Raw genomic sequence first — 11,252 nt, 5'->3', positions numbered from 1 at the left:
AGTTGGCCAAGGCCTGAACATCCAAGGCTAAAGGCCTCTCATCTATCGATAAATATGCAAAGCCACCCAAACTCTCAGCCTTACGACTCAAGGCATCGTCCACTATATTGGCCTTCCCAGGATGATAGAGAATGGTGATATCATAATCCTTAAGCAACTCCAACCATCTCTGCTGCCGCAAATTAAGATCCTTCTATTTAAATAGATGTTGTAAACTTCGGCGATCGGTGTAGACCTCGCAATGGACACCGTACAAATAATGCCGCCAAATCTTTAAGGCATGAACAATAGCTGCTAACTCAAGGTTGTGTACATGATAATTCTTCTCATGCACCTTTAACTGTCTGGACGTGCAGGCAATCACCCTACCATCTTGCATCAACATTGCGCCGAGATCAATACGCGGTGCATCACAATACACAATATAAGACCCCGAACCTGTAGGTAATACCAACATTGGGGCTGTAGTCAAAGTTGTCTTGAGCTTTTGGAAGCTCTCCTCACATTCCTCGGTCCATATGAACGGAGCACCCTTCTGGGCCAATCTAGTCTTAATAGTTGTTCATAATCAAATACAAAATCGTCAATTAACTTCATGTTAACAAAAATCTCGTTTCAAACCTTCACAATACTGATAAGGAGACATGAGGCATGAAGACCTCATAATTATTTACCCGAATTAATGAGTCACATTTAACGTCACCTGGACGGGAACCTACCTCGTAGGTTAACACTCAATAATTACAACAAAAAATTGGCAAGTATGCACAAAGAATTTCATATAGAATTTTCAAATAAGCCTAACAGGCATGACTCCCTATTAGTACTATAGTACATATTAAATTTCACAATGGAGAACTTAAACACAAGAATTTTCCTCACAAGGATCTCGTCCTTATATAACTTCCATCGTAGCTCGTAGCCCGGTTTAAGCATATCAGTTTATATTAAAATGCGAGGATCTCATCCTCGGTTCTGAATCACAAGTAATATACACATCGTTCCAATCGAAACTTTTCATTTGCTCCTTCTAAATAATTTCCGTTAAATAAATTACAACACATAATGAACCCCACACCGATAGGGAATATAATTTACAATTTGTAATTAATTATCCGTAAATTACATCAAAACTTACCGAAATGAATAACAAAAAGCCACATTTAGCCTCACATGTCTTATTAGTGATCAACATGGAATGATAGGCGTAGATATCTCCATGGAATATCCCAACAGGAGTAAACACATAAGTAGATTATAGAATTACGAAGCTCACTCATAAGTGGAGCACCATTGGAGGACTCGTTTCGATACTGAGAAATGAATCAAGTTAAGGAAATTATTCCTTTATATTAAATCGAGGTCATACTTGTAACAACACCATATGATGTAGTGACCTTCGCCATACCGTAAAACAAATATATCAACGACTGGGTCTCCACCTCTAGGACGCCTTCTACCCGCATGTCGTCCACACCTAACTAGTCGTGTGGGTTGTGTAGTAACTGCAATGGGGTACGTAGCCTGAGTGCTTTGATGAAATATGTCTCTCCCAAGTTTGGGACTATTTTCTCATGATGTGCCTAGTATCACTGTATTCATAACAACCCATTTGCGAGTTTGGAAGCTCATATTGAGTCTGTGCCAGATAACTGGAATAACCATTGTAGGAAACTCATGTCCGTGGTGCATTAAACGAACTTACTAGAGCACACTGAGTAATCCGTTGTGCAGACTGGGCTAGCCGACTACCCGAGCCCCCGCCATAATGATTTATACTTGTAGAGTAGAATCCACTGAATCCCCCAGAACCTCGAGACGTCTTGGGCTCCATAGTTTCCTTTTTTCCTCACCCCGAACACGTTCTAGTATCTTGGCAATTTCTACTACTAGCGGAAATGAAGTATCAGCCTATAGCTCTAGAGTCGTACAAAATTTTACGATTATAATTGGGTCCTTTAATGAGTCTGTGGACTCGCTCTCTGGTTGTAGGAAGCAAAGTAGGAATATGACGGGCTAACTTATTGAACCTGATGGCATATTATGACACAGTCATTGTGACCTGACGCAACCATTCAAACCCTATGATCCACGCATTACGGAGAGTCCGGGAAATAAACTCTTTAAAAAGCATTTCTGAGAACTGTGCCAAGTGGGCGGTGTTGCATTGGCTGGTCTGCCCTCTTAATAGGCTTGCCACGAACACCAGTGGAGAATTATCTCTCCCAAGGCCAATTTCTTCTTTTGTTATGCTGACTCAACACTGTTGAGCTGACCCATTTCTTAACATACCCTTCGATTCTTCTTTGGGGTAACCCTTACCCCTATTTATACACAACAATCACAAAAGTAGAGCTCCATACAGACAAATCTTGGCACGAACCACATAGTCCAGAAACTCGTCAACAACTGTACTTCATCCGAAGCACCCCAAAATCTGCAACCGTAATGTCCACGTTGAGTAGACCTTTTGTAATTTAGAGTTGTTTCTATACTGTAAGTCCCAACCTTATCCTCAACAAAATCTCAGGCCTTAAACATGTATAAATTTTAGGGAATCTTATAGTACCACATATATATATTTCAGGCCAAAACTGATATAACACATGACCCCACAATCCACCCATTGATAGTGGACTCCCCTCACTCGGCGCGAAGTCATAGGTCACAACGTCCGATGATCCACAATAATAACCTTCACATCTCGTATAAATCAACTAGACGCCAATGTCTATTGCACCTCCTACATGATTCACTATGTGATCTCTCAATACGCCTGCATCTTCAGTCGGAACCACACGTTGAGGCAATGTTTGAGCATCTCTGGCTCCCTCGTAGTTCATCTGCGGCATCATGAACCGTCGACGCACAACTGATACCGAGTGCGCAATTTCTTACATGAGTAGATACAAAAGAATATAAGATATATGTTTCAAGCTAAATCAATGTTGCACGATAAGGAATCAAAGAAGTGAATATTTTCTAACAGTTCCATAGCCTCTCGAAGATAAGTAAAGACGTCTCTGTACCGATCCGCAAGACTCTACTAAACCTGCTTGTGACTAATGACACCTATGAACCTAGAGCTCTGATACCAACTTGTCACGACCTCAAAATTTCCTCTGTAGGATGTCGTGATGGCACCTAGTCTCTAAGACTAGGTAAGCCTATCAATGCAAAATTTAAAATAATTAAACTACAATTCAAATAATTACAACTCCCAAAACCCGGTAGAAATAAGTCACAAGCTTATAAGAATTTATTCTCAATGTCTCTATATGTCAAGATCTAAAGAAAAATAAGGAAGCAACATAAAAATGATAGAAGGGGACTCCGGAGTCTGCGGACGCTGGTAGATATACCTCGAAGTCTCCGTGCATAGGTAACTCACTGAAGTCGGAGCTGGTAAAGAGTACCTGGATCTACACAAAAAATATGCAGAAGCGTAGTATGAGTACACCACAGCGGTACCCAGTAAGTGCCAAGCCTAACCTCAGTAGAGTAATGAAGAGGTCAGGTCAGGCCCTACTAGAAAATAATAATAGCATGGTAAAAATGTTTAACAATATAACAAAATAAATGACAATGGAAATGAATCAAGTAGCAGGTCACCATTTAATTCACCATTTAATTACACAAAATAATGGCAATTAATATCTCGTGGAAAAAAATAAAATTTCCTTCCAACTTCAAGAAAATCACAACAAATAATCAAAGGCAACTGCGGCCATAAATCAATATCAACAAGGGCACTCCCGAGGTACCGCCTCGTAGTCCCAAATCATAAATAAATTCGCAATACCTCATTTCCTAATCTCACCGCGGGAGCCTTCACAATTTATTTGAAAGAAAATATTTTTTCCGAAATAGCATCCCGCGTTTTAGCCATCCTTATCACACCACATGACTTCTAGTAGTTCCCCCTACTAGCCACGCGTATCAAGCTACCCTTATCTCACCGCATGTGTTTCAATAACCAGACCTTATAACAACGCATGCGTATCAATATTATAATTTGCACCTCAAGTGCTCAAATAATTCAACTTGCCAAAATAATTCAACAACAATATTTTTCCACAATAAAGAGCTCACGGCTCATGCCAAAATAAATTATCAATAATATTTTTCCACAATAAAGAGCTCATGGATCCATCACAATGAGTACGAAAATCTTACAAAAATATTCAGGAATAAATAATTAAGGAAAATAATATTTTTAAATCTTTAATACGTTGCTTCAATATCAAATTTAAATTTGTCAAATACTTCATATTAATAATATTTAATTTAAAGAAAATCAACCTTCAAATAATGCACAGAACAAAAGAAACCAAGTTTCAACTAAACAGGTAAAACAATTAGCCGGAAAAGGTCAAACAAATTTAAGGTATATATTTCAAATCAATGATGAAGAATATAATAAGATAAAATAATTTAATAAATGCGCAACAGTGATCTACACAATTTAAAAATATAATCTTTCATATTTATCCCGTGTACATACTCGTCACCTCGTGTACACGACTTTCAACACATTTCAATAATCACATCAATACCAATTCTAGGGGAAATTTCTCCCACACAAGGTTAGACAAGTCACTTACCTCGGCTTGCTCTAATTTAACCAAGTATTATACTTTTTTCTCGATTTTCCGACTCCGATTGACTTGTATCTAGTCATAATTAATTCAATACAGTCAACAAAAATTATAGGAATCAATTTCATAAAAAAATATTATATTTTTCAATAAAATCCGAAATTAGCTCAAACATTGCCCATGGGGCCCACATCTCAGAATCCGATGAAACTTATAAAATTCGACAACTCATTCAATTACGAGTCCAGCCATACCAGTTTCACTCAAATCTGACTCTGGATCGACACCGAAATCTCAAAAAATTCGTTTCTATGAGATTTCTAAAAAGTTTTCAAATTTCTATCTCAAAACACTAATTAATTGGTAAAAATAATGATATATTCGTGTATATTGACCAAATCCGAGTTAGAAGCACTTACCCCAATGTTTTTCCTTGAAAATATATCAAAATCGTCTCTCCTCAAGCTCCAATTCGTCAAAAGTGGCAAATGGGACGAAGTCCCTTGTTTTTATAACTTATAGATCTATGAGGGAGCTCGATTTGTCAACGAGCCCGGTTTGTCAGGAAGCTCGATTTGTCAGGGAGCCCGATTTGTCAGGGAGCTCAATTTGTCAGGGAGCCCGATTTTGACAGGGAGCTCGATTTTGACATGGAGCCCGATTTTGACAGGCAGTCCGATTTTGACAGGGAGTCCGATTTTGACAGGCAGTCCGATTTTGACAGGCATTCCAGGCAGCACAATTTTGACAGGCATCCCGATTTTGACAGCATTTCCAGCAGAAAAATTGCAGCAGCTATGTCCCACTTTTGATCTGTTAACCATCCAAAACTCACCCGAGGATCTCGGGACCTCAACCCAATACACCAACAAGTCTTAAAACATCATACGAACTTATTTGAAACCTCAAATCAAATCAAACAATGCTAAAATCACAAATCACACCCCAATTTAAGCTTAATGAAACTCAAGAATTTTCAACTTCTACATTCGATGTCGAAACTTATCAAATCAACTCCGATTGACCTCAATTTTTTTTCACAAGTCATAAATGACATAACGGAGCTGTGAAAATTTTCAGAAATGGATTCCAACCCCGATATCAAAAAGTCAACTCCCCGATTAAACTTTCAAACTTAAATTCCTATTTTAGCCATTTCAAGCCTAAATTCATTACGGACTTCCAAATAAAATTCCGATCACGCTCCTAAGTCCAAAATCACCATACGGAGCTGTTGGAAACATCAAAATTCTATTCCGGGATAGTTTGCACATAATTCGATATCCGCCCACTATTTGAACTTAAACTTTTAATTTTTCATCAAAAATCCGTATCTCGGACTAGGGATCTCGGAATTTGATTTCGGACATACGCCCAAGTCTCAAATCACGATACGGATCTACCGGAACTGTCAAAATACTGATCCGAGTCTGTTTACTCAAAATGTTGACCAAAGTCAACTTAATTGAGTTTTAAAGCTCTAATTCACATTTTAATCCATTTTTCACATAAAAACTTTCTGGAAAATTTTACGGACTGTGCACGCAAGTCGAAAAATGTTAAATAGTTCTTTTCGAGATTTTAGAACATAAAATTAATTATTGAATTTAAAGATGATATTTTGGGTCATCACACGTAATTAATATAAATCACTATCATAAAAGTAGAATACAAAAAATTACATTTAGATTAATTTATTCTTTTTCATTTTTGAGTGAGCTTGTTCTCTTATAAGCAAGCTTCCAGATTCTACATCCTGATGCATCCGGAAGATGCCTTCTTATGTAAGCAATGTATGACTAAAATTGAATTGCTTACTATTGATTGATTTGAATGGATAGTATGTTCATATTATTTTAGAAGGAATAAAAATATGAAATACATGTTAAAAATTAGAATTAAAATTCATTCATCAGTTTTCGGTTAATGTTTAGTTTCTATATGTGTCTATAGTTAGTTCTCATTTGATTAAAGGTAAGTATGGTTTGATTAAAAATATTTAATCATTTATAATATCTAAAATACTTTTATAATAAAATAAAATAATTTGTTTAAATAAGAAAATGAGTATTTTAGTTTTTCATTTTTATCGTGAATTTAAATATTTGGATTTAAAATTTTGAAAACATTGATAAGAGATTTTTAGTATTTACCATGGTGACTTAGATAAAATAATTACACATCTACTATTTGCATCTGAGATAATAACTCTAACGGTTTAATATAGCACATGTATTTTTAAATTGCTAATTATACAATTAAAGTTATTTTTCACAAGAAATTTGGCAAAGACAATAAGTATAAATTCCTTACTTAACTTTTATGTTGCAATTGCCAAAATATTTCAATATATGTTATATATGGAGTTTGCTACTCGCTCTGTTTCAAATTAGATGAGGTACTTTCCTTTTTAGTTTATTCCAAAATAAATGACACATTTTTAAATTTGGAAATAATTCAACTTTAAACTATTTATTTTACCCATTTTACCCTTAATGAGAAGCTTTTATTACCACACAAATGTCATTGCCCCACAAGCTTTTACCCCTTAAGCTTTTAAGATCACAAATTTCAAAAGTATTCTTGTTTTTCTTAAACTCCATGCCGACTCAAACTAGCTCATCTAAATTAAAACGGAGGGAGTACTTATTAGCGCATTACGGTTATATATGAGATGAACATTGCTTATTACATCGGAACTATGAGTTGTGATTGAAAATTCTTTGTGATTGTTTGTTGTTGTCTAGTTGTTTTGGAGTAGTAGGAGGTTTACTTAACTGAGACTTGGGGAGTGTCCAGCTCTCAATCAATTTTATTTTTATTTCTTGTACATAATGTTTACTTGGTAATAAAATATCTGTAATACAAAAAATAAAATAAATATACATAATCGTCCTAGAATAATTATAATATTTTCAAAATAATTTTCAATCTTATTAGGAATATATAATAAATACTATTCGATCCATTCCTATTCAAATTAAATTCGCCTATCAAAAAGTTTATAGTGTCGACACGGACAAGAAAAAATTTAACAACTAAACTTTTAGTATCTCAAAATCCTAAATATTAACAAAACTATTAAATAACTATTTTTTCTAGAAAGAATTAGGCAAAATCTTATTAATTACAAAAAAATCTCCTAAACTTAGAAAGATAAAAGGTAAATTTTAATAATGCAAAATATAAATGCATTTGAAAGACAAACTTTCCTAGTTTAGGCAAAATTGTATTAACTACAAAAAGAAGTCTCCTAAACCTAATTAGAAAGAGAATGGAGAAATTTAGTACTCAAAAGTATAAATGGAACTAGTTAATTTCCCTGCGCGTAATGAATTTTAAAATATAATTAAATAATTTTATAATTTTTATAATTTAAAAAATTAGATGTTATTCTTGGAAGAGTTTATCTTCTTTCTATTCCCCAACCTTAATAATTATTATTATAGTTTTATATTCTTATTTAAGTTCTAAAACAAAGAAGGTATGTGAAATAAAAAAAGAAAAATAATTACATTAAATTTGCACCTTTTTCATTCGGTGTTAACAATGACATATAAAAATTCATGACATTTAAAACTATTTATTTGAAATAATATAATTCAAAATCCGTAAATGTAATAACATATTATTTGTGCATATACAAATATATCCGCAGTCATTCTTTACATGAATGATATGGTAAGCCTCTTTTATATAGATGGGTTCTCCAATATACTTGGTAAACTTTCAAATATTCAAATTCGCATTTGTGAGGTTTTTGTATACAGTCACTTTTATGAAAACTTCATGTTCTTTAGTTGCATAAAAACTTTTTTAATTACTAATCACATAAAATACCTCAATTTAACAGGTGTCTTAGAGTTCCAGATTTGTTTCCACGTCCATGAATAAGTTGGTTGGCATCGTTAGGATATGGAGTAGCATGATCTTACAATGTAGATGTTATTCCCTTCCTTTTCCATACCATTTAATCTTCTCTGCTACTGCAACCTTGGAATGATGAGAGGATGCTAGAAAACTCTAAAATTCTATTCAATTCCCAGTCATTTAAATTCCTTTTGAATTTGATTCTCCAAGAATTACATTTTTGTAAGGTAATAAAAAGTGGGAAATCATTCCTTGAGAGGTAAATGCCCCACCCAATTGTCTTATACCAATGTGTTGAGAGAATACATGTCCATAAAGCTCTAATGGACCCCCAAACTCCTACTCCATGGGAGCATTTTCCCTGTTTGTGCACCATTCATTCACATGGCCATAATTTCTCAAAAACCACAGTAAAATGAGTATACAACATTATCAATCTCTGCACTAAACGTCAAACCAAAAAAAATCTTTTGTTATCTCATAATACAACAACAATAACCCAGTATAATCTCATAAGTGGTGTACACGCAGACCGTATCCCTACGCTAGCGTAGAGAGGACGTTTCCGATAGACTCTCGGCACAAGAAGATGAAATGCAACAATAGAATAATAATAACAACATAACCAAAAATATAGTACCAGCGAACTAAAAATCAGAATGGAACAAACAATTTCCTTTTACTCATATATTAATGAATAAATAGCGTCTAACATAGTTCAAGCTTGCGAATAACCCAGATTTACTTATCAAAAAATCAAAATTCCTTGCATAGATTTTGTTAAAATCTAATCTCAACACTAAACGTCAAATCTAGAAAACAAAGTGCCTTCTCTTCAATAAGTTGCAAGAAAATCAGCAGTAAAATTTCAACCAATATTAAATAAGTGGTGACCCAACTCAGAAAGAGGAAAAAGGGAAAAAATACCTCGAGAGAGCCAGCCTTTCCGACATGAACGCACAATATGAATCCCTTTTTTCCATTGCGTTTCTTTGCCTTTGTGTCATAGTAATAAATAAATTCCGATGGAAAGAGTAGATCCACAAAAACTTTGTATTGCAGATCAGATATCATTATGCGTATTGCAACAGGCAGGAAAAAAGTGCAAACTGTTATAAAATAAAAGCAATTTAGTAAAACATGAATAAGAAATGTTATTATGAAATAAAAGCAATTTAGCAAAACATGAACAAGAAATGGAGATAGAGAGAAGGAAGAGATTTTCTTCTTCAATTGTGTGTATTTTTCTATCTATTATAAGGCCTTTATATAGGCATGAAAAGTGAAGAAAAATATATCATTGAATATGTCATTAAGAATAGAAATATGTCATTGAATATGTCATTAAGCATAGAAATATGTCATTGAATATGTCATTAATCATTTGAGAAGATCATGGAGGAAGAGTAGACATCCACCATAATTTGATTTTTCTTATAACACTCCCCCTTGGATGTCCATAGATAATGTGCCTCGTTAAAACCTTATTAGGAAAAACCCTTATGGAAAAAAAATTCTAGCGAAGGAAAAAGAGTACACATGTTTAGAAATACGCATTTTGGTTGCCTCGTTAAAAACCTTGTAAGGAAAACCCAGTGGGACAAAATCTTGTAAGGAAAAAAGAGTACCACGCGTATTAACTCCCCCTGATGAGAGCATCAATTCACATCCTTGAGTCTTCGCATCCCAATCTTGTACACTAGTTTCTTGAAGATTGACGTCGGTAGAGATTTAGTGAACAAATTAGCGATATTATCACTTGAACGGATCTGTTGCACATTGATATCACCATTCTTTTGAAGATCATGTGTGAAAAAATAACTTTGGTGAAATGTGCTTTTTCATATCCTTTTTTATGAATCCTCCCTTCAATTGGGCTATGCATGCTGCATTGTCTTCATACAAAATTATGGGTAGTTTGTCACACTTCAAACCACATTTGTCTCGAATAAGGTGTATTATAGACCTCAACCATACACATTCTCGACTTGCTTCATGAATAGCAATTATCTCAGCATGATTAGATGAAGTAGCCACAATTGATTGCTTAGTCGATCACCAAGATATGGCAGTGCCTCCATATATAAACACATAGCCTGTTTGAGATCGAGCCTTATGTGGGTCAGATAAATACCCATCATCAGCATAACCAATAAGATCAGGATTGCAATCATTGCCATAAAATAATCTCAAATCGGTAGTCTCTTTTAGATACCGTAATATGTATTTGATTCCATTCCAATGTCTCCTTGTAGGAGCAGAGTTATATCTTATTAAGACATTAACTGAAAAAGTTATGTAAGACATTGTAATGTTAGAAAGATACATTAGTGCACCATTTGCACTAAGATATTGTGATGACCCAAAATGTCATCTTTAAATTTAATAATTAATTCTGTGTTCTAAGACCTCGAAAAGTACTATTTATCCTTCCTCGACTTGCGTGCACAGTCCATAAAATTTTTCGGAAAGTTTTCAGGTGAAAAATGGATTAAAATGTGAATTAGAGCTTTAAAACTCAAATGAGTTGACTTTGGTCAATATTTTGAGCAAACGGATTCGGATCAGTGTTTTGATAATTTTGATAGGTCCGTATCGTGATTTGGGACTTAGGCGTATGCCCGGAATCAAATTCCGAGGTCCCTAGCCCGAGATATGAAATTTTGATGAAAAATTAAAAGCTTAAGTTCAAATAGTGACCGGATGTCAAATTATGTGCAAATGACCCCGGAATAGAATTTTGAAGATTACAACAGCTCCGTATGGTAATTTTAGACTTAAGAG

At 34.6% G+C, this 11,252-nt stretch overlaps 1 long non-coding RNA gene across 1 annotated transcript; it reads right to left on the bottom strand.

Annotated features, from left to right (window-relative positions):
• Window positions 1-3,202: 3,202 nt before the first annotated feature.
• LOC138891851 (uncharacterized) lies at window positions 3,203-9,687 on the bottom strand. The gene is made up of 2 exons (XR_011408189.1): window positions 9,396-9,687; window positions 3,203-3,422 (listed from the first exon to the last, which is right to left on the bottom strand). It is a non-coding gene; the product is annotated as an uncharacterized lncRNA (long non-coding RNA).
• Window positions 9,688-11,252: the final 1,565 nt, after the last annotated feature.

This window comes from Nicotiana tomentosiformis, chromosome 5 (assembly GCF_000390325.3).
Source record: "Nicotiana tomentosiformis chromosome 5, ASM39032v3, whole genome shotgun sequence".
In the NCBI taxonomy this organism is placed as follows: domain Eukaryota; kingdom Viridiplantae; phylum Streptophyta; class Magnoliopsida; order Solanales; family Solanaceae; genus Nicotiana; species Nicotiana tomentosiformis.
Note: the sequence above shows the minus strand (reverse complement) of the source record. Positions and strands in the feature narration are given on the sequence as shown.